Here is a 25510-nt window from a genome sequence, read left to right as displayed (position 1 = left end):
AAGTGATCTCTAACTGTTCCACCAATGCTCTTTTGATGAAAGGTGCTCCCTTGACAATGGAAACCAAGAGTGGAAACACAAGTGCCAATATTTCATCCTCAAATGTCACTCAGCTCAGCGCTCTCCTGAATTGCCAAGCTGACAGTGAAGCTTGCTGTTAAATCCCATTCCTGTTTCAATGATCCATGTCGGGATGACTCATGACAGAAACCGTGGAAAGATCAAGATGCTGTCAAAACAACCCGACCAGATCATGGTCTTTCTATCAATAGAATCCCGACAGTGCAGAAGGAGTCCATTCGGCCCTTCAGGTCTACACCGACCACAAACACACCCAGCCCCTGTGCTGGTAATCCCTATTTACTCTCGCTAGTGCCCCCTGGCACTGAGGGAGAATTTAGCCTGGCCAATCCACTTAACCCGCACATCTTTGGACTGTGGGAGGAAACTGGAGCACCCGGAGGAAACCCATGCAGACACGGGGAGAACGTGCAGACTCCGCACAGACAGTGACCCGAGCCGGGAATCAAACTCGGCTTCCTGGCGCTGTGAGGCAGCAGTGCTAACCACTGTTCCGCGTTGTCTCCATCTCTGCATCTGCGTGAGTTTCCTCCGGGTGCTCTGGTTTCCTCCATAGTCCGAAAGATGTGCTGATTTGATGCATTGGCCATGCTGAATTCTACCTCAGTGTATCCGAACAGACACCGGAGTGTGGTGACGAGGGGATTTTCACAGTGATTTCATTGCAGTGTTAATGTAAGCCTCCTTGTGACACTCATAAATAAACTTAAACTTAAAATTAAGCTCACATCGATTTCGTGAAGCCCTTTCAGTCCCAGCAGGTCACTTGCAGTTCTCTTATTTACCAAACACTTGCTGCTTCACCGTTTGAGATGTTAATATTCAAAAGAAAACACAAATAAATTTCCCTTCTTGTTGCGAGGGTCTGAGATTTAGTATTTATCTAAAAAGTAAGTAAAAAGAAAGGTAATTTGACAAGAAAACCAAATGAATAGGAAATCAAATATTTTTTTTCCATAATTCACGCAGACTCATAATTCACAAAACCGTGGTTATCTGATGCAGTCGTGGAACAACGTGAGTTTTAAATTGTATCTCTGACACCCGTCTTAACATGGATTGTTCATCCACACAGACCACCATTGAGCTGTGGAAGCTCTTTTAATTCATATTATTCATTCTCACTTTCTAAATTTATTTACCCAAAAATAATAACATCAGATAGTCTGAGACTAGGTGTCAGAGTGGTTAGCGCTGCTGCCTCACAGAGCCAGGGACCAGGGTCCAATTCCCGGCTTGGGTCACTGTCTGTGAGGAGTCTGCCCATTCTCCCCCATGTCATAGACGTTTACACCATGGAAATAGGCCCTTTGGCCCAACTGGTTCCTGCTGCCCTTTTGTTAACCACTAAGCTAGTCCCAATTGCCCGCATTTGGCCCATATCCCTCTGTACCCATCTTACTCATGTCACTGTCCAAATGCTTTTCAAAAGACAAAATTGTACCCGCCCCTCTTACTACCTCTGGCAGCTCGTTCCAGACACTCACCACCTTCTGTGTGAAAAAATTGCCCCTCTGGACCCTTTTGTATCTCTCCCCTCTCACCTTAAACCTGTGCCCTCTAGTTTTAGACTCCCCTACCTTTGGGAAAGATATTGACTATCTACCTTGTCTATGCCCCTCATTATTTTTTAGACCTCTATAAGATCACCCCTTAGCCTCCTACGCTCCAGAGAAAAAGGTCCCAGTCTATCCAGCCTCTCCTTATAACTCAATCCATCCATTCCCGGTAGCATCCCAGTAAATCTTTTCTGCACTCTTTCTAGTTTAATAATAGAGTCATAGAGGATACAGTTGTGGCTGTATTTATGTTCTGAATGGTCAGATAATTGGCTGAATCCTCCTCCACACACACAACACGTGGACACTTTCTCCCCACTGTGAACGGTGCTTTTTCCTTCCAATGATATTCAGGTTAGGATAAAGTGAGTGGCTCTGTCAGATCCTAATGTGATGCTGGGTTTCAGTTTCCCGACTGCAAATCCTCCTCTTCTGATACCCTCTGAAATTGATTGGAAACAGAAGGAAAAAGGTGTGAGAGAGAACCCACAAAAACACAAAGACAGGTTGTGAAATTGAGCTGAATGAATCTGGTCATTTGTGTGGGGGCCGGCACTGGGACAAAATGGACATGGAAGCGGCTGGATTATTGTAAAAACACAAGTGGGTCAGTAATGTCCTTCAGGGAAGGAAACCTGTGACCCCGGTCTGAACCTACACAAGACTGGGACTTCGATGGGAGGATGGAGCAAGTGGCTGGGTTAAGAGAGGTGGGAGGAAAAGAGATGACAGAGAGGAACTTTATGTATGTCGAACCAGATAGAATCTCCCAAACCCTCAACCTCCCCCATCTAGAACGACCAGGTTCGCATGTGTATGTGAACATCATCACCAAGTCAGAAACCATCCTAACTGGACTGAGATCCAGTCCTGGATTAAGATAAACTTCCTCCATTTAAACAGTGAGAAACATGAAGTCATTGTCTTCAGTCTGGGCTCCAAACTCCACCAACACCAGCTCACTCTTTGCCAACTGTCTGAGGCTGAATCAGAATGTTCACAATGATGGTGAAATATTTGTTTCTAAACCTGACTTTGGAGGGTTTACAGGCTCGAGAGGCCAGATGACCAACTCCTACTCCTAGTTTTTATTATCCTCTGTTCTCAATACCTTTTTAGTAACTTTGTAGCAGTTTGAAACATCAGAAGGGGATTTAAAATTCAACCAGATTGCTGTAGATCTGGAGATACAAGTGGGCCAGACCAGCTGAGGACGGCAATTTTTATTTCCTAAACCGCATTAGTCAACCAGATGGGTTTTTAATCAATAATATCAACATTTAACCTTTCTCATCATTAGACTTTCAATTTCAGACTGATATTAACTTCAAATTCCACCACATGCCGTGGCAGGATTTGAACCTGCGTCTCCAGAGCATTGTCCTGGGTCTCACCCCAAGATGGCTTTCCAACCCACACATCTGGGCCATCTCCAAGAATGGGTTTCCACTGGTGCCGGGACTGAGACCTCACACCATCAAATACAATTGATAACGGGATATTGGTAAAATATTCAAAACTGGACAAAGACCTTTTTAAAATCCTGAGTTTCTATCTGTCTGGGATGCCTGAACAACGGGAAACATCTGGGAGCAACAAGGAAACACACACTTCATTATCCCTGAGGAGACATTTGGATTCTGGATTGTGGAACCATGTGGAACACAATTGTTTTCTGTGATCTCTGCTCTGTAAATCTTTCCTTTGTCTGTCCAACATTTGTGTCTGATACAAAGGGTCAATGCTGAGATCCTCTTGCTGCGTTTTCATTGCGTCTAAATAAACAAACCCTTTGAGTTCACCCTATCTCAAGGGGTTGGGAAATATGCCCCCACTTATACAGGAGTCGTGAAATCAAAAACATCTTTCTGTTCACAGAGAGATGGCGAGAGGAAAATTCAATGTGGTTTAAATTAACTGCCCTCCTGTTCCTAACAAATCCCAGTAACATCGCTCAACATGACCCTGCCCCAGCTCCTGTTTCTGAAACTTTCATTCATTCCTTTATTTCCTTGAGACTTGACTGGCCAGCCTCTCACATTCAACCCATGATCAACTTGAATCAATCTTAATTCCTGTACTCACTGAACTACTGCCATAGCAACCTCTGCAAGACGTGCCGGATCATCAACATGGATGCCATCATCTCACGTGAGAACACCATCTACCAGGTACACGGTACCTACTCTTGCAACTCGGCCAACGTTGTCTACCTGATACGCTGCAGGAAAGGATGTCCCGAGGCATGGTACATTGGGGAAACCATGCAGACGCTACGACAACGGGTGAATGAACACCGCTCGACAATCACCAGGCAAGACTGTTCTCTTCCTGTGGGGGAACACTTCAGCGGTTACGGGCATTCAGCCTCTGATCTTCAGGTAAGCGTTCTCCAAGGCGGCCGTCACGAAAATGCAGAATCGCTGAGCAGAGACTGATAGCCAACCTCCGCACACATGAGGACGGCCTCAACCGGGATCTTGGGCTCATGTCACACAATCAGTAACCCCCATGACTTGCCTGGACTTGCAAAATCTCACTAACTTTCCTGTCTGGTAACAATACACATCTTTTTAACCGGTGCCTAATGCTCTCTCCACTCACATTTTCTGTACCTTTAAGACTTGATTAGCTGTGAAGACTCACATTCCAATCATTATTCATGTAAATTGAGTTTGTGTCTTTGTGCCCTGTTTGTGATCAGAACTCCCACCCACCTGACGAAGGGGCAGCGTTCCGAAAGCTCGTGGCTTTTGCTACCAAATAAACCTGTTGGGCTTTAACCTGGTGTTGTCAGACTTCTTACTGTGTTTACCCCAGTCCAACGCCAGCATCTCCACATCCTCACTGACCTACACAGGCTCTGGTTAAAGAGAAAATCAATTATAAAATTTCCATTCTTAATTTCAAATCCCTTCATGACACACTTACATTTGGGTTCTGATGAATTGAGTGAATCGGTCAGGTTCCAATCTGATGTTTGGTTTGGTTTTTATTCCTGATCTTCTAATAGCCTGTGAAAAAAAGAAGTTAACATTGTCAGTCCAAGATAGAAATTGAGAAGAGAGGTACATATCTCTTGGTGTGAGTTTTGTGTGTGTAAATGTTCCCCTTCTAATCCCCTGTAAAAAGAGTTTCCAAAAGCCATCAGTGAGAGTCAATATTTTTATTTATCAAAGAGTTTACAAATACAAAATACATCACACTTTCAATTTACAAACCAGAATACAATATTAATCCACAATAATAAATTATAGCGAAAACACCCGATATAACACAGTATCAATAATAAACATGTCATTTTTAATACAATGACACAAACAACATAGCACAGTAACAACCAGCTAGTATGCATTGCGAGTATCCACAGCCGGCCTTCCAAGGTTGCAAACAACTCATAACCACTATAAACCAGCAAGCTATAATATGGACACAATACTGACAGCGAACACACCGTCCTTTAACCAATAACAACCAACTCCCTTACAATAAGAAAGGGGTTCATTGCAACTTATCTACAACTCTCCAGGGCTTTGCCCTCCACCTGTTCCTCTTCTGAGGGATTCACCTCCGGGGCTCTGCTCTCGGGATTTGCACTTTCCGAGGCTGCAGCTTCCAGGGGTAATACCATGTAATAATAAATCAACAAACTGATATCAACACGATACAGCAAGTAATATACCCCTCTCAACACAATCACAAACACCTCCTGTTACAATACAATGACCATTGTGAGTTATCTGCACCCTCCAGGGTTTCACCCTTCGGAGTTTCACCGTCCGGATTTTCGCCTGCCGGATTAGCTTGCCTCTAACCAAGGGGTCACTCTGTCCAGGGGTTACTTTACCTGAGGGGGACACCGTCCTGGCTACAGACAATCCACAATGATAAATCATGAAACAACAACTAATATTAACACAATACCAACATAATAACACACCCTCCTTGATGCAGCAACAAATAACTCTATTACACTGAAAATGAACATTAGGAATCATCTGCAACCCTCCAGGGCCCAACCTGGATTTTCCCCTTCAGGGGAAAGCAACCCTCGGGGGGGAATCTGTCCGAGGGTCACACCTTACTGTCCGAGTGTCACACCTTACTGTCCGAGGGTCACACCTTACTGTCCGAGGGTCACACCTTACTGTCCGAGGGTCACACCTTACTGTCCGAGGGTCACACCTTACTGTCCGGGGGTCACACCTTACTGTCCGAGGGTCACACCTTACTGTCCGAGTGTCACACCTTACTGTCCGAGTGTCACACCTTACTGTCCGAGTGTCACACCTTACTGTCCGAGGGTCACACCTTACTGTCCGAGGGTCACACCTTACTGTCCGAGGGTCACACCTTACTGTCCGAGGGTCACACCTTACTGTCCGAGGGTCACACCTTACTGTCCGAGGGTCACACCTTACTGTCCGGGGGTCACACCTTACTGTCCGAGGGTCACACCTTACTGTCCGAGGGTCACACCTTACTGTCCGAGGGTCACACCTTACTGTCCGAGGGTCACACCTTACTGTCCGAGGGTCACACCTTACTGTCCGGGGGTCACACCTTACTGTCCGAGGGTCACACCTTACTGTCCGAGTGTCACACCTTACTGTCCGAGTGTCACACCTTACTGTCCGAGTGTCACACCTTACTGTCCGAGGGTCACACCTTACTGTCCGAGGGTCACACCTTACTGTCCGAGGGTCACACCTTACTGTCCGAGGGTCACACCTTACTGTCCGAGGGTCACACCTTACTGTCCGGGGGTCACACCTTACTGTCCGAGGGTCACACCTTACTGTCCGAGGGTCACACCTTACTGTCCGAGGGTCACACCTTACTGTCCGGGGGTCACACCTTACTGTCCGAGGGTCACACCTTACTGTCCGGGGGTCACACCTTACTGTCCGAGGGTCACACCTTACTGTCCGGGGGTCACACGTTACTGTCCGAGGGTCACACCTTACTGTCCGAGGGTCACACCTTACTGTCCGAGTGTCACACCTTACTGTCCGAGGGTCACACCTTACTGTCCGAGGGTCACACCTTACTGTCCGAGGGTTCACACCTTACTGTCCGAGGGTCACACCTTACTGTCCGAGGGTCACACTTTACTGTCCGGGGGTCACACCTTACTGTCCGAGGGTCACACCTTACTGTCCGAGTGTCACACCTTACTGGCCGGGGGTCACACCTTACTGTCCGAGGGTCACACCTTACTGTCCGAGGGTCACACCTTACTGTCCGAGGGTCACACCTTACTGTCCGAGGGTCACACCTTACTGTCCGAGGGTCACACCTTACTGTCCGAGTGTCACACCTTACTGTCCGAGGGTCACACCTTACTGTCCGGGGGTCACACCTTACTGTCCGGGGGTCACACCTTACTGTCCGAGGGTCACACCTTACTGTCCGAGGGTCACCCCTTCTGTCCGAGGGTCACACCTTACTGTCCGGGGGTCACACCTTACTGTCCGGGGGTCACACCTTACTGTCCGGGGGTCACACCTTACTGTCCGAGGGTCACACCTTACTGTCCGAGGGTCGCACCTTACTGTCCGGGGGTCACACCTTACTGTCCGGGGGTCACACCTTACTGTCCGAGGGTCACACCTTACTGTCCGAGTGTCACACCTTACTGTCCGAGGGTCACACCTTACTGTCGGAGGGTCACACCTTACTGTCCGGGGGTCACACCTTACTGTCCGGGGGTCACACCTTACTGTCCGAGTGTCACACCTTACTGTCCGGGGGTCACACCTTACTGTCCGAGGGTCACACCTTACTGTCCGAGGGTCACACCTTACTGTCCGAGGGTCACACCTTACTGTCCGAGTGTCACACCTTACTGTCCGAGGGTCACACCTTACTGTCCGAGTGTCACACCTTACTGTCCGAGGGTCACACGTTACTGTCCGAGTGTCACACCTTACTGTCCGAGGGTCACACCTTACTGTCCGAGTGTCACACCTTACTGTCCGGGGGTCACACCTTACTGTCCGAGTGTCACACCTTACTGTCCGAGGGTCACACCTTACTGTCCGAGGGTCACACCTTACTGTCCGAGTGTCACACCTTACTGTCCGAGGGTCACACCTTACTGTCCGAGGGTCACACCTTACTGTCCGAGGGTCACACCTTACTGTCCGGGGGTCACACCTTACTGTCCGGGGGTCACACCTTACTGTCCGAGTGTCACACCTTACTGTCCGAGGGTCACACCTTACTGTCCGAGGGTCACACCTTACTGTCCGAGTGTCACACCTTACTGTCCGAGGGTCACACCTAACTGTCCGAGTGTCACACCTTACTGTCCGGGGGTCACACCTTACTGTCCGGGGGTCACACCTTACTGTCCGAGTGTCACACCTTACTGTCCGAGGGTCACACCTTACTGTCCGAGGGTCACACCTTACTGTCCGAGTGTCACACCTTACTGTCCGAGGGTCACACCTTACTGTCCGAGGGTCACACCTTACTGTCCGAGTGTCACACCTTACTGTCCGGGGGTCACACCTTACTGTCCGGGGGTCACACCTTACTGTCCGAGGGTCACACCTTACTGTCCGAGGGTCACACCTTACTGTCCGAGTGTCACACCTTACTGTCCGAGGGTCACACCTTACTGTCCGAGGGTCACACCTTACTGTCCGAGTGTCACACCTTACTGTCCGAGTGTCACACCTTACTGTCCGAGGGTCACACCTTACTGTCCGGGGGTCACACCTTACTGTCCGGGGGTCACACCTTACTGTCCGAGGGTCACACCTTACTGTCCGAGGGTCACACCTTACTGTCCGAGGGTCACACCTTACTGTCCGGGGGTCACACCTTACTGTCCGAGGGTCACACCTTACTGTCCGAGGGTCACACCTTACTGTCCGAGGGTCACACCTTACTGTCCGGGGGTCACACCTTACTGTCCGGGGGTCACACCTTACTGTCCGGGGGTCACACCTTACTGTCCGAGGGTCACACCTTATTGTCCGAGTGTCACACCTTACTGTCCGAGGGTCACACATTACTGTCCGAGTGTCACACCTTACTGTCCGGGGGTCACACCTTACTGTCCGAGGGTCACACATTACTGTCCGAGTGTCACACCTTACTGTCCGGGGGTCACACCTTACTGTCCGGGGGTCACACCTTACTGTTCGGGGGTCACACCTTACTGTCCGAGGGTCACACCTTACTGTCCGAGGGTCACACCTTACTGTCCGAGTGTCACACCTTACTGTCCGTGGGTCACACCTTACTGTCCGAGGGTCACACCTTACTGTCCGGGGGTCACACCTTACTGTCCGGGGGGTCACACCTTACTGTCCGAGTGTCACACCTTACTGTCCGGGGGTCACATCTTACTGTCCGGGGGTCACACCTTACTGTCCGAGGGTCACACCTTACTGTCCGGGGGTCACACCTTACTGTCCGAGGGTCACACCTTACTGTCCGGGGGTCACACCTTACTGTCCTAGGGTCACACCTTACTGTCCGAGGGTCACACCTTACTGTCCGAGTGTCACACCTTACTGTCCGAGGGTCACACCTTACTGTCCGAGTGTCACACCTTACTGTCCGAGTGTCACACCTTACTGTCCGGGGGGTCACACCTTACTGTCCGAGTGTCACACCTTACTGTCCGGGGGTCACACCTTACTGTCCGAGTGTCACACCTTACTGTCCGAGGGTCACACCTTACTGTCCGGGGGTCACACCTTACTGTCCGAGGGTCACACCTTACTGTCCGGGGGTCACACCTTACTGTCCGAGGGTCTCACCTTACTGTCCGAGGGTCACACCTTACTGTCCGAGTGTCACACCTTACTGTCCGAGGGTCACACCTTACTGTCCGAGTGTCACACCTTACTGTCCGAGGGTCACACCTTACTGTCCGAGGGTCACACCTTACTGTCCGGGGGTCACACCTTACTGTCCGAGGGTCAAACCTTACTGTCCGAGGGTCACACCTTACTGTCCGAGGGTCACACCTTACTGTCCGAGGGTCACACCTTACTGTCCGGGGGTCACACCTTACTGTCCGAGGGTCACACCTTACTGTCCGAGGGTCACACCTTACTGTCCGAGGGTCACACCTTACTGTCCGAGGGTCACACCTTACTGTCCGGGGGTCACACCTTACTGTCCGGGGGTCACACCTTACTGTCCGAGTGTCTCATCTTACTGTCCGGGGGTCACACCTTACTGTCCGAGGGTCACACCTTACTGTCCGAGGGTCACACCTTACTGTCCGAGTGTCACACCTTACTGTCCGAGGGTCACACCTTACTGTCCGAGGGTCACACCTTACTGTCCGAGGGTCACACCTTACTGTCCGAGTGTCACACCTTACTGTCCGAGGGTCACACCTTACTGTCCGAGTGTCACACCTTACTGTCCGAGGGTCACACCTTACTGTCCGAGGGTCACACCTTACTGTCCGGGGGTCACACGTTCCTGTCCGAGGGTCAAACCTTACTGTCCGAGGGTCACACCTTACTGTCCGAGGGTCACACCTTACTGTCCGAGGGTCACACCTTACTGTCCGGGGGTCACACCTTACTGTCCGAGGGTCACACCTTACTGTCCGAGGGTCACACCTTACTGTCCGGGGGTCACACCTTTCTGTCCGGGGGTCACACCTTACTGTCCGGGGGTCACACCTTACTGTCCGGGGGTCACACCTTACTGTCCGGGGGTCACACCTTACTGTCCGAGGGTCACACCTTACTGTCCGAGGGTCACACCTTACTGTCCGGGCGTCACACCTTACTGTCCGAGGGTCACACCTTACTGTCCGGGGGTCACACCTTACTGTCCGAGGGTCACACCTTACTGTCCGGGGGTCACACCTTACTGTCCGATGGTCACACCTTACTGTCCGAGGGTCACACCTTACTGTCCGAGGGTCACACCTTACTGTCCGAGGGTCACACCTTACTGTCCGAGTGTCACACCTTACTGTCCGAGGGTCACACCTTACTGTCCGGGGGTCACACCTTACTGTCCGGGGGTCACACCTTATTGTCCGAGGGTCACACCTTACTGTCCGAGTGTCACACCTTACTGTCCGAGGGTCACAACTTACTGTCCGGGAGTTACACCGTATGGATTTTCAGCTGGGGTGAGGGTTAGAGAGACCTCCCCAGATACAGGAGTGTGTGTGAGAGAGAGAGAGGGTTAGAGAGACCTCCCCAGATACAGGAGTGTGTGTGAGAGAGAGAGAGGGTTAGAGAGACCTCCCCAGATACAGGAGTGTGTGTGTGAGAGAGAGAGGGAGGGTTAGAGAGACCTCCCCAGATACAGGTGTGTGTGAGAGAGAGAGAGAGGCTTAGAGAGACCTCGCCAGATACAGGAGTGTGTGAGAGAGAGAGAGAGGGTTAGAGAGACCTCCCCAGAATCAGGAGAGTGTGTGTGAGAGAGAGAGGGAGGGTTAGAGAGACCTCCCCAGATACAGGAGTGTGTGTGTGAGAGAGAGAGAGGGTTAGAGAGACCTCCCCAGATACAGGAGTGTGTGTGAGAGAGAGAGAGGGTTAGAGAGACCTCCCCAGATACTGGAGTGTGTGTGTGAGAGAGAGAGAGGGTTAGAGAGACTTCCCCAGATACAGGAGTGTGTGTGTGAGAGAGAGGGTAGAGAGACCTCGCCAGATACAGGAGTGTGTGTGAGAGAGAGAGAGAGAGAGGGTTAGAGAGACTTCCCCAGATACAGGAGTGTGTGAGAGAGAGAGAGGGTGAGAGAGACCTCCCCAGATACAGGAGTGTGTGTGTGAGAGAGAGAGAGGGTTAGAGAGATATCCCCAGATACAGGAGTGTGTGTGTGAGAGAGAGAGAGGGTTAGAGAGACCTCCCCAGATACAGGAGTGTGTGTGAGAGAGAGAGAGGGTTAGAGAGACCTCCCCAGATACTGGAGTGTGTGAGAGAGAGAGAGAGGGTTAGAGAGACCTCCCCAGATACAGGAGTGTGTGTGTGAGAGAGAGAGAGGGTTAGAGAGACTTTCCCAGATACAGGAGTGTGTGTGTGAGAGAGAGGGTTAGAGAGACCTCGCCAGATACAGGAGTGTGTGTGAGAGAGAGAGAGAGAGAGAGAGGGTTAGAGAGACTTCCCCAGATACAGGAGTGTGTGAGAGAGAGAGAGGGTGAGAGAGACCTCCCCAGATACAGGAGTGTGTGTGTGAGAGAGAGAGAGCGTTAGAGAGATATCCCCAGATACAGGAGTGTGTGTGAGAGAGAGAGAGAGAGAGAGGGGGTTAGAGAGACCTCCCCAGATACAGGAGTGTGTGTGAGAGAGAGAGAGAGAGGGTTAGAGAGACCTCCCCAGATACAGGAGTGTGTGTGTGAGAGAGAGAGGGTTAGAGAGTCCTTCCCAGATACAGGAATGTGTGTGAGAGAGAGAGAGAGAGGGTTAGAGAGATATCCTCAGATACAGGAGTGTGTGTGAGAGAGAGAGAGAGAGGGGGTTAGAGAGACCTCCCCAGATACAGGAGTGTGTGTGAGAGAGAGAGAGAGGGTTAGAGAGACCTCCCCAGATACAGGAGTGTGTGTGAGAGAGAGAGCGAGGGATAGAGAGACCTCCCCAGATACAGGCGTGTGTGTGAGAGAGAGAGAGAGAGAGAGGGGGTTAGAGAGACCTCCCCAGATACAGGAGTGTGTGTGTGAGAGAGAGAGAGAGAGGGGGTTAGAGAGACCTCCCCAGATACAGGAGTGTGTGTGTGAGAGAGAGAGAGGGTTCGAGAGACCTCCCCAGATACAGGCGTGTGTGAGAGAGAGAGAGAGCGTTAGAGAGACCTCCCCAGATACAGGAGTGTGTGTGAGAGAGAGAGAGCGTTAGAGAGACCTCCCCAGATACAGGAGTGTGTGTGAGAGAGTGAGATTTCGAGTCATAGACTTCGGCCCAACTTTTCCATGCCATCCTTTTTTTTTAAAACCCCTAAGCTAATCCCAATTGCCCGCATTTGGCCCATATCCCTCTGTACCCATCGTACCCATGTAACTATCTAAATGCTTTTTCAAAGACAAAATTGTACCCGCCTCTACTACTGCCTCTGGCAGCTTGTTCCAGACACTCACCTCCCTCTGTGTGAAAGAATTGCCCCTCTGTACCCTTTTGTATCTCTCCCCTCTCACCTTAAACCTATGCCCTCTAGGTTTAGACTCTCCTACCTTTGGGAAAATATATTGATTATCTAGCTGATCTGTGCCCCTCATTATTTTATAGACCTCTATAAGATCACCCCTCAGCCTCCTACGCTCCAGAGAAAAAAGTCCCAGTCTATCCAGCCTCTCCTCATAACTCAATCCATCAAGTCCCGGTAGCATCCCAGTAAATCTTTTCTGCACTCTTTCTAGTTTAATAATATCCTTTCTATAATAGGGTGACCAGAACTGTACACAGTATTCCAAGTGTGGCCTTACCAATGTCTTGTACAACTTCAACAAGACATCCCAACTCCTGTATTCAATCTTCTGACCAATGAAACCAAGCATGCCGAATGCCTTCTTCACCACTCTGTCCACCTGTGACTCCACTTTCAAGGAGCTATGAACCTGTACCCCTAGATCTCTTTGTTCTGTAACTCTCCCCAACGCCCTACCATTAACTGAGTAAGTCCTGCCCTGGTTCAATCTACCAAAATGCATCACCTCATATTTGTCTAAATTAAACTCCATCAACCATTCATCAGCCCACTGGCCCAATTGATCAAGATCCCGTTACAATCAGAGATAACTTTCTTCACTGTCCACTACGCCACCAATCTTAGGGGTTAGAAAGACCTCCCCAGATAATGGAGAGTATGAAAGAGAGAGGGGATGGGGGTGGGGTGTGGGGGGTTAGAGAGACCTCTCCAGATATCGGAGTGTGAGAGAGAGAGAGGGTTGGAGAGACCTTCCCAGATACAGGAGTGTGTGTGAGAGAGAGAGGGTTAGAGAGACCTCCCCAGACACAGGAGTGTGTGTGAGAGAGAGAGGGTTAGAGAGACCTCCCCAGACACAGGAGTGTGTGTGAGAGAGAGAGGGTGAGAGTGACCGTCCCAGATACAGGAGTGTGTGTGTGAGAGAGAGAGGGTGAGAGAGACCTCCCCAGATACAGGAGTATGTCTGTGAGAGTGAGTGAGGGTTAGAGAGACCTCCCCAGATACAGGAGTGTGTGTGTGAGAGAGAGACAGAGGGTTAGAGAGACCTCCCCAGATACAGGAGTGTGTGTGAGAGAGAGAGAGGGTTAGACAGACCTCCCCAGATACAGGATTGTGTGTGTGAGAGAGAGAGGGTTCGAGAGACCTCCCCAATACAGGAGTGTGTGTGAGAGAGAGAGGTTAGAGTGACCTCCCCCGATACAGGACTGTGTGTGAGAGAGAGACGGAGGGTTAGAGAGACCTCCCCAGATACAGGAGTGTGTGTGTGAGAGAGAGAGGGTTAGAGAGACCTTCCCAATATAGGAGTGTGTGTGAGAGAGAGAGGTTAGAGAGACCTCCCCAGATATAGGACAGGGTGTGAGAGAGAGAGGGTTAGAGAGACCTCCCCAGATACAGGAGTGTGTGTCTGAGAGAGAGAGGGAGGGTTAGAGAGACCTCCCCAGATACAGGAGTGTGTGTGAGAGAGAGAGAGGGGGTTAGAGAGACCTCCCCAGATACAGTAGTGTGTGTGAGAGAGAGAGAGAGGGTTAGAGAGACCTCCCCAGATACAGGAGTGTGTGTGAGAGAGAGAGAGAGAGGGTGCGAGAGACCTCCCCAGATACAGGACTGTGTGTTTATGAGAGAGAGAGGGTTAGAGAGACCTCCCCAGATACAGGAGTGTGTGTGTGAGAGAGAGGGTTAGAGAGACCTCCCCAGATACAGGAGTGTGTGTGAGAGAGAGAGAGGGGGTTAGAGAGACCTCCCCAGATACAGGAGTGTGTGTGAGAGAGAGAGAGAGGGTTAGAGAGACCTCGCCAGATACAGGAGTGTGTGTGAGAGAGAGAGAGGGTGAGAGAGACCTCCCCAGAATCAGGAGGGTGTGTGTGAGAGAGAGAGGGAGGGTTAGAGAGACCTCCCCAGATACAGGAGTGTGTGTGTGGGAGAGAGAGAGGGTTAGAGAGACCTCCCCAGATACAGGAGTGTGTGTTTATGAGAGAGAGAGGGTTAGAGAGACCTCCCCAGATACAGGAGTGTGTGTGTGGGAGAGAGAGAGGGTTAGAGAGACCTCCCCAGATACAGGAGTGTGTGTGTGGGAGAGAGAGAGGGTTAGAGAGACCTCCCCAGATACAGGAGTGTGTGTTTATGAGAGAGAGAGGGTTAGAGAGACCTCCCCAGATACAGGAGTGTGTGTGTGGGAGAGAGAGAGGGTTAGAGAGACCTCCCCAGATACAGGACTGTGTGTTTATGAGAGAGAGAGGGTTAGAGAGACCTCCCCAGATACAGGAGTGTGTGTGACAGAGGGAGAGCGTATGAGAGACCTCCCCAGATTGAGGAGTGTGTGTGTGTGTGTGAGAGAGGGAGTGTGAGAGAGACCTCCCCAGATACAGGAGTGTGTGTGAGAGAGAGAGAGGGATAGAGAGACCTCCCCAGATACAGGAGTATGTGTGTGTGAGAGAGAGAGGGTGAGAGAGACCTCCCCAGATACAGGAGTGTGTGTGTGAGAGAGAGAGAGGGTTCGAGAGACCTCCCCAGATACAGGAGTGTATGTGAGAGAGAGAGAGGGTTAGAGAGACCTCCCCAGATACAGGAGTGTTTGTGTGAGAGGGTTAGAGCGACCTCCCCAGATACAGGATTGTGTGTTTGGGTGACGTCACTCTAACCCTCTCTCTCTCACACACACACACACACATTCCTATATCTGAAATTTCATCAAATTTCATTGAGAAATGCCACCTCCTGTTCCTGTGTAACAGACTTCAGAGAGAGGGGCTGAATGGCCTCCTCCTGTTCCTGTGTATCAGGCTGGAGAGAGAGGGGCTGAATGGCCTCCTCCTGTTCCTGTGTAACAGGCTGGAGAGAGAGGGGATGAATGGCCTCCTCCTGTTCCTGTGTAACAGGCTGGAGAGAAAGGGGCTGAATGGCCTCCTCCTGTTCCTGTGTAACATGCTGTAGAGAGAGGGGCTGAATGGCCTCCTCCTGTTCCTGTGTAACAGGCTGGAGAGTGAGGGGCTGAATGGCCTCCACCTGTTCCTGTGTAACATGCTGGAGAGAGAGAGTCTGAATGGCCTCCACCTGTTCCTGTGTTACAGGCTCAAGAGAGAGGGGCTGAATGGCCTCCTCCTGTTCCTGTGTAACAGGCTGTAGAGAGAGGGGCTGAATGGCCTCCTCCTGTTCCTGTGTAACAGGCTGTAGAGAGAGGGGCTGAATGGCCTCCTCCTGTTCCCGTTTAACAGTCTGGAGAACGAGGGGCTGAATGAGTTGGGAAATACAGGGAGTTGGGAAATAGGCTAAAGAGTAGGGCCTCCAGGGTGGCAATCTCTGGGCCGCTCCCAATGCCTCGGGCCAGTGAGGCTCGGAATAGGGAGATAGTACAATTGAACGCTTGGCTAAAGGACTGGTCCAGGAGGGAGGGCATCATATTCCTGGATCACTGGGAAGTTTTCAAGAGAGGAGGGCACCTGTACAAGAAGGACGGGTCACAACTAAATTGGAAGGGCACGAATATCCTGGCTGGGAGTTTTGCGAGTGCAGTTCGGATGGGTTTAAACTAATGTGGCAGGGGGGTGGGGATCAAAAAATTATGTCTACAAGTGTAGAGGCTGGGGACGAGCTTGGGGCCAGGACAAGGCTGGCAAAGAAGAAAAGCACTCTGGGGGAGGGTGACCTCACTGGACCTGGAGGTCTGGAGTGCATCTACTTCAATGCAAGGAGCGTAGCAGGTAAGACAGACAAACTTAGGGCCTTAATGCTGACAAGGAATTTGGATGTGGTTGCGGTGACAGAGACTTGGTTGAAAGAGGGACAGGACTGGCAGCTGAATATTCCGGGGTACAAGTGTTTTAGGCGAGACAGAGGAGGGGCCAAAAGAGGTGGGGGAGTAGCAGTATTAGTTCGAGAGCATATTACAGCGGTGCAGAGGGAGGACAATTCAGAGGGGGTCGTGTAACGAGTTGGCAGGACACAAAATTGGCTGGACTTGCAGATAGTGAGGAGCATTGTCAGAAGCTACAGAAGGATATAGATAGGCTGGAAATTTGGGCAAAGAAATGGCAGATGGAGTTCAATCCTGATAAATGCGAAGTGATGCATTTTGGTAGAAATAATGTAGGGGGGAGCTATACGATAAATGGCAGAACCATAAAGTGTGTAGATACGCAGAGGGACCTGGGTGTGCAAGTCCACAGATCCTTGAAGGTGACGTCACAGGTGGAGAAGGTGGTGAAGAAGGCATATGGCATACTTGCCTTTATAGGACGGGGCATGGAGTATAAAAGTTGGGGTCTGATGTTGCAGATGTATAGAACGTTGGTTCGGCCGCATTTGGAATACTGCGCCCAGTTCTGGTCGCCACACTACCAGAAGGACGTGGAGGCTTTGGAGAGAGTACAGAGGAGGTTTACCAGGATGTTGCCTGGTATGGAGGGGCTTAGTTATGAGGAGAGATTGGGTAAACTGGGGTTGTTCTCCCTGGAAAGACGGAGGATGAGGGGAGACTTAATCGAGGTGTATAAAATTATGAAAGGCATAGATAGGGTGAACAGTGGGAAGCTTTTCCCCAGGTCGGTGGTGACGTTCACGAGGGGTCATAGGTTCAAGGTGAAGGGGGGGAAGTTTAACACAGATATCAGAAGGACGTATTTTACACAGAGGGTGGTGGGAGCCTGGAATGCGCTCCCAGGCAAGGTGGTGGAGGCGGACACACTGGGAACATTTAAGACTTATCTAGATAGCCACATGAACGGAGTTGGAATGGAGGGATACAAAAGAATGGTCTCGTTTGGACCAGGGAGCGGCACGGGCTTGGAGGGCCGAAGGGCCTATTCCTGTGCTGTACTGTTCTTTGTTTGTTCTTTGAGTCACTGTGGGTGGAGCTCAGAAACAGGAAGGGCGCAGTCACTATGTTGGGGGTATACTACAGACCCCCCAACAGCCCAAGGGAAGTGGAAGAACGGATATGTCAGGAGGTAATGGATAGGTGCAGGAAAAATAGGGTTGTTGTAGTGGGAGACTTCAATTTCCCTGGTATAGACTGGAAATCGCTTAGGGCTGTCAAATGCGTACAGGAAGGTTCTTTGGAACAATGTGTAGATAGCCCGAATGGAGAGGGGGCTATACTGGACCTAGTACTGGGGAATGAACCCGGTCAGGTCTTCAAAGTTTCGGTAGGGGAACATGTGGCAAATAGTAACCACAATTCTATTAGCTTTAGGATAGTGATGGAAAAGGATGAGTGGTGTCCCAAGGGTAAGGTGTTGGATTGGAGGAAGGCTAACTTTAGTGGGATTAGGCAGAAATTGGCAGCTGTTGATTGGGAGAGGCTGTTTGAGGGTAAATCCACATCTGGCATGTGGGAGTCTTTTAAGGAACAGTTGTTAGGGCTGCAGGACAGGCATGTGCCTGTAAAAAAGGATAGGAAGGGTAGGATTCGAGAACCGTGGATAACCAGGGAAATTGAGGGATTGGTCGAAAAGAAAAGAGAGGCGTACGTTAGGTCCAGGCAGCTAAAAACGGAGGGAGCTCTGGAGGAATGCAAAGAAAGTAGGAAAGAACTCAAACGAGGAATTAGAAGGGCAAAAAGGGGTCACGAAATGTCCTTGGCAGGCAGGATTAAGGAGAATCCATAAGACCATAAGACCATAAGACATAGGAGCGGAAGTAAGGCCATTCGGCCCATCGAGTCCACTCCACCATTCAATCATGGTTGATTTCAACTCCATTTACCCGCTCTCTCCCCATAGCCCTTAATTCCTCGAGAAATCAAGAATTTATCAATTTCTGTCTTGAAGACGCTCAACGTCTCGGCCTCCACAGCCCTCTGTGGCAATGAATTCCACAGACCCACCACTCTCTGGCTGAAGAAATTTCTCCTCATCTCTGTTCTAAAGTGACTCCCTTTTATTCTAAGGCTGTGCCCCCGCGTCCTAGTCTCCCCTGTTAATGGAAACAACTTCCCTACGTCCATCCTATCTAAGCCGTTCATTATCTTGTAAGTTTCTATCAGATCTCCCCTCAACCTCCTAAACTCCAATGAATATAATCCCACGATCCTCAGACGTTCATCGTATGTCAGGCCTACCATTCCTGGGATCATCCGTGTGAATCTCCGCTGGACCCGCTCCAGTGCCAGTATGTCCTTCCTGAGGTGTGGGGCCCAAAATTGCTCACAGTACTCCAAATGGGGCCTAACCAGTGCTTTATAAAGCCTCAGAAGTACATCCCTGCTTTTGTATTCCAAGCCTCTTGAGATAAATGACAACATTACATTTGCTTTCTTAATTACGGACTCAACCTGCAAGTTTACCTTTAGAGAATCCTGGACTAGGACTCCCAAGTCCCTTTGCACTTTAGCATTATGAATTTTGTCACCGTTTAGAAAATAGTCCATGCCTCTATTCTTTTTTCCAAAGTGTACGACCTCGCACTTGCCCACGTTGAATTTCATCAGCCACTTCTTGGACCACTCTCCTAAACTGTCTAAATCTTTCTGCAGCCTCCCCACCTCCTCAATACTACCTGCCCCTCCACCTATCTTTGTATCATCGGCAAACTTGGCCAGAATGCTCCCAGTCCCGTCATCTAGATCGTTAATATATAAAGAGAACAGCTGTGGCCCCAACACTGAACCCTGCGGGACACCACTTGTCACCGGTTGCCATTCTGAGAAAGAACCTTTTATCCCAACTCTCTGCCTTCTGTCTGACAGCCAATCGTCAATCCATGTTAGTACCTTGCCTCGAATACCATGGGCCCTTATTTTACTCAGCAGTCTCCCGTGAGGCACCTTGTCAAAGGCCTTTTGGAAGTCAAGATAGATAACATCCATTGGCTCTCCTTGGTCTAACCTATTTGTTATCTCTTCAAAGAACTCTAACAGGTTTGTCAGGCACGACCTCCCCTTACTAAATCCATGCTGACTTGTCTTAATCCGACCCTGCACTTCCAAGAATTTAGAAATCTCATCCTTAACGATGGATTCTAGAATTTTGCCAACAACTGAGGTTAGGCTAATTGGCCTATAATTTTCCATCTTTTTTCTTGTTCCCTTCTTGAACAGTGGGGTTACAACAGCGATTTTCCAATCCTCTGGGACTTTCCCTGACTCCAGTGACTTTTGAAAGATCATAACTAACGCCTCCACTATTTCTTCAGCTATCTCCTTTAGAACTCTAGGATGTAGCCCATCTGGGCCCGGAGATTTATCAATTTTCAGACCTTTTAGTTTCTCTAGCACTTTCTCCTTTGTGATGGCAACCATATTCAACTCTGCCCCCTGACTTTCCTGAATTGTTGGGATATTACTCATGTCTTCTACTGTGAAGACTGACGCAAAGTACTTATTAAGTTCCTCAGCTATTTCCTTGTCTCCCATCACTAGATTACCAGCGTCATTTTGGAGCGGCCCAATGTCTACTTTTGCCTCCCGTTTGTTTTTAATGTATTTAAAGAAACTTTTACTATCATTCCTAATGTTACTGGCTAGCCTACCTTCATATTTGATCCTCTCCTTCCTTATTTCTCTCTTTGTTATCCTCTGTTTGTTTTTATAGCCTTCCCAATCTTCTGACTTCCCACTACTCTTTGCCACATTATAGGCTCTCTCTTTTGCCTTGATGCATTCCCTGACTTCCTTTGTCAGCCATGGCTGCCTAATCCCCCCTCTGATAACCTTTCTTTTGTTTGGGATGAACCTCTGCACTGTGTCCTCAATTACTCCCAGAAACTCCTGCCATTGCTGTTCTACTGTCTTTCCCACTAGGCTCTGCTTCCAGTCGATTTTTGTCAGTTCCTCCCTCATGCGCCTGTAATTACCTTTATTTAACTGTAGAACCTTCACATCTGATTCTGCCTTCCTTCTTTCAAATTGCAGACTGAATTCTATCCCAAGGCATTTTATTCATACGTTAGGAACAAAAGGGTTGTCAGGGAAAAAATCAGACCTCTGAGGGACAAAGGAGGGGAATTATGCTTGGAGCCCAAAGAAGTAGGGGAGATCCGATTGACAGGGGACGGAGCCAATATAATGCTGAGGCGAGACCGGGGCGTTCGATGAGGCGGAGCCTGAGCCGGGGAAAGGCAGAACATTGAGCGGAGAGGGGAATGTGAAATATAACATGGTGGGAAATCTCAGGCGGTCTGACAGCATCTGTGGAGAGAGAAGAGAGCCAATGTTTCCAGTCGGGACAGTCCTTCCTCAGAGCTGGAGAGAGAGGAGATGGCCGATTGACGGGAGGCGGGGCCGATAAAACCTGGGGGGGCGGGACAGATAATCCGGACCGCGGTTGGCCATGGGATGGGGACGGGATGATTGACGGGTGGCGGGTCCAATAGAACGCGGGGGGGACAGAGATGCCGGGCGACGATTGGTGATGGGGGTGGGGATTGCTGAGTGACGGTCGCTTCGTCCAATAGAATGTGAGGGGCGGGACAGAAGCGAGACACGATTGGAGATGGGGGCGGGGATTGCTGAGTGACGTGTCCCTCGATCACTAAAATAGGGGGGCGGGAACAGCAAGGCGGGAAGGGCGATTGGCGAAGGGGGAAGGCTGATTGACGGTCAGCTGGTCTAATAGCAGATGGAGGCGGGACACCGAACCCGACACCGATTGGAGACTGATGATGGCACGGCTGATTGACGGCTGGGCGGTCCAATAACGTGGGGGGGACAGAAAGGCCGGATGACGATTGGCGGAGGGGGAGGGGCGGCAGCTGGCGGCGGCTCCCCAGCAGAGCAAGGCGGGGGCGGGTGGGGCAGGACATTCGACGCCCCATTGGCCGCGGACGCTGACAGGGGCTGTTGATGGGCGGTGCGCTGCTCCAATGGGGTGCGGGCGGTGAGGCGGGGCAGGGTGCTGATTGGTTGGACGCGGTGATTGACGGGGCGCTGGTCCAATGGGGTGGGTTGGGGGTGGGGAGAGGGCGGCAGGTTTGAATCGGTTGTCCGTTGGGGCCGAGAACTCGGAGCCGCTTCAAGAGACACAGAGAGAGACCCAGACACAGAGAGAGACACAGACCCAGACAGAGACACAGACCCAGACACAGAGGGAGACACAGACCCTGACACAGACGGAGACCCAGACACAGAGGGAGACCCAGACACAGAGGGAGACACAGACCCAGACACAGAGGGAGACCCAGACACAGAGGGAGACACAGACCCAGACCCAGAGGGAGACAGAGAGCGACACCTCCTCAGCACAGCCCCCCGACAGAGCGACACCCCCTCAGCCCCTCCCCCCGACAGAGCGACACCCCCTCAGCACAGCCCCCCCCGACAGAGCGACACCCCCTCAGCACAGCCCCCCGACAGAGCGACCCCCCCTCAGCCGCCCCCGACAGAGCGACACCCCCTCAGCACAGCCCCCCCCGACAGAGCGACACCCCCTCAGCCCCCCCCGACAGAGCGACACCCCCTCAGCCCCTCCCCCCGACAGAGCGACACCCCCTCAGCCCCCCCCCGACAGAGCGACACCCCCTCAGCACAGCCCCCCGACAGAGCGACACCCCCTCAGCACAGCCCCCCCCGACAGAGCGACACCCCCTCAGCCCCCCCCCCGACAGAGCGACACCCCCTCAGCACAGCCCCCCCCGACAGAGCGACACCCCCTCAGCCCCCCCGAACAGAGCGACACCCCCTGAGCCCCCCCCGACAGAGCGACAGCCCCCCGACAGAGCGACACCCCCTCAGCACAGCCCCCCGACAGAGCGACACCCCCTCAGCACAGCCCCCCGACAGAGCGACACCCCCTCAGCCCCCCCCCGACAGAGCGACACCCCCTCAGCACACCCCCCCGACAGAGCGACACCCCCTCAGCCCCTCCCCGACAGAGCGACACCCCCTCAGCACAGCCCCCCGAGAGAGCGACACCCCCTCAGCCCCTCCCCCGACAGAGCGACACCCCCTCAGCACAGCCCCCCGACAGAGCGACACCCCCTCAGCCCCTCCCCCGACAGAGCGACACCCCCTCAGCCCCTCCCCGACAGAGCGACACCCCCTCAGCACAGCCCCCCCCGACAGAGCAACACCCCCTCAGCCCCCCCCGACAGAGCGACACCCCCTCAGCACAGCCCCCCGACAGAGCGACACCCCCTCAGCCCCCCCCGACAGAGCGACACCCCCTCAGCCCCCCCCGACAGAGCGACACCCCCTCAGCACAGCCCCCCGACAGAGCGACACCCCCTCAGCCCCCCCCTGACAGAGCGACACCCCCTCACCCCCCCGACAGAGCGACACCCCCTCAGCACAGTCCCCCCCCCGACAGAGCGACACCCCCTCAGCCCCCCCGACAGAGCGACACCCCCTCAGCACAGCTCCCCCCCGACAGAGCAACACCCCCTCAGCCCCCCCGACAGAGCGACACCCCCTGAGCCCCCCCCCGACAGAGCGACACCCCCTCAGCACAGCCCCCCGACAGAGCGACACCCCCTCAGCACACCCCCCCATCAGAGCGACTCCCCCTCAGCCCCTCCCCGACAGAGCGACACCCCCTCAGCACAGCCCCCCCCGACAGAGCGACATCCCCTCAGCCCCTCCCCCCGACAGAGCGACGCCCCCTCAGCACAGCCCCCCCCGACAGAGCGACACCCCCTCAGCACAGCCCCCTCCCGAAAGAGCGAAACCCCCTCAGCACAGCCCCCCCCCCCCCGACAGAGCGAAACCCCCTCAGCACAGCACCCCCCCGACAGAGCGACACCCCCTCAGCACAGCCCCCCCCCGACAGAGCGACACCCCCTCAGCACAGCCCCCCCCCGACAGAGCGACACCCCCTCAGCACAGCCCCCTCCCGACAGAGCGCCACCCCCTCAGCCCCCCCCAACAGAGCGACACCCCCTCAGCCTCCCCCCGACAGAGTGACACCCCCTCAGCCCCCCACCCGACAGAACGACACCCCCTCAGCACAGCCCCCCCGACAGAGCGACACCCCCTCAGCACAGCCCCCCCGACAGAGCGACACCCCCTCAGCACAGCCCCCCCGACAGAGCGACACCCCCTCAGCACAGCCCCCCCCCCGACAGAGCGACACCCCCTCAGCCCCCCCGACAGAGCAACACCCCCTCAGCACAGCCCCCCCGACAGAGCGACACCCCCTCAGCACAGCCCCCCCGACAGTGCGACACCCCCTCAGCACAGCCCCCCCGACAGAGCGACACCCCCTCAGCACAGCCCCCCTCCCCGACAAAGCGACACCCCCTCAGCCCCCCCCCGACAGAGCGACACCCCCTCAGCCCCCCCCGACAGAGCGACACCCCCTCAGCCCCCCCCGACAGAGCGACACCCCCTCAGCCCCCCCCGACAGAGCGACTCCCTCGCAGCACCCCCCGACAGAGCGACACCCCTTCAGCCCCCCCCGACAGAGCGACACCCCATCAGCCCCCCCCCGACAGAGCGACACCCCCTCAGCACAGCCCCCCCTGACAGAGCGACACCCCCTCAGCACAGCCCCCCCCCCGACAGAGCGACACCCCGTCAGCACAGCCCCCCCCCGACAGAGCGACACCCCCTCAGCACAGCCCCCCCCGACAGAGCGACACCCCCTTCAGCACAGCCCCCCCCCGACAAGGCGACACCCCCTCAGCCCCCCCCCGACAGAGCGACATCTCCTCAGCCCCACCCGACAGAGCGACACCCCCTCAGCACAGCGCCCCCCCCCGACAGAGCGACACCCCCTCAGCACAACCCCCCCGACATAGCGACACCCCCTCAGCACAGCCCCCCCCGACAGAGCGACACCCCCTCAGCACAGCCCCCCCCGACAGAGCGACACCCCCTCAGCACAGCCCCCCCCGACATAGCGACACCCCCTCAGCACAGCCCCCCCCCAACAGAGTGACACCCCCTCAGCACAGCCCCCCCCCGACAGAGCGACACCCCCTCAGCACAGCCCCCCCCGACAGAGCGACACCCCCTCAGCACAGCCCCCCCGATAGAGCGACACCCCCTCAGCACAGCCCCCCCCCGACAGAGCGACACCCCCTCAGCACAGCCCCCCCCCCGACAGAGCGACACCCCCTCAGCACAGCCCCCCCCCGACAGAGCGACACCTCCTCAGCCCCCCCCTCCGACAGAGCGACACCCCCTCAGCCCCCCCCTGACAGAGTGACACCCCCTCAGCACAGTCCCCCGACAGAGCGACACCCCCTCAGCCCCCCCCGACAGAGCGACACCCCCTCAGCACAGCCCCCCCCGACAGAGCGACACCCCCTCAGCCCCCCCCCCCCCGACAGAGCGACACCCCCTCAGCACAGCCCCCCCCGACAGAGCGACACCTCCTGTTGTGGGAAAAATCCACTCGTTGTCAGATCTCAAGGTTCCAGAAACACAGTTTATTGAACGGAGCTCCATGGAGACACGGCTCGAGTCAGGAGCAAACCTTCTCTCGGTAAAATGACAGGAACTTTCCACCTTTATACTTTTTACACAATAGATGGACCGGAGATTTGAACATTATCACATCGTTAAGGAAAGGTTGAGGGAGCTGGGGCTGTTCTCTCTGGAGCGGAGGAGGCTGAGGGGAGACTTAATAGAGGTTTATAAAATGATGAAAGGGATAGATAGAGTGAACGTTCAAAGATTATTTCCTCGGGTGGATGGAGTTATTACAAGGGGGCATAACTATAGGGTTCGTGGTGGGAGATACAGGAAGGATATCAGAGGTAGGTTCTTTACGTAGAGAGTGGTTGGGGTGTGGAATGGACTGCCTGCAGTGATAGTGGAGTCAGACACTTTAGGAACATTTAAGCGGTTATTGGATAGGCACATGGAGCA

Source organism: Mustelus asterias, chromosome 31 (genome assembly GCF_964213995.1).
Source record: "Mustelus asterias chromosome 31, sMusAst1.hap1.1, whole genome shotgun sequence".
Lineage (NCBI taxonomy): Eukaryota > Metazoa > Chordata > Chondrichthyes > Carcharhiniformes > Triakidae > Mustelus > Mustelus asterias.
Note: the sequence above shows the minus strand (reverse complement) of the source record.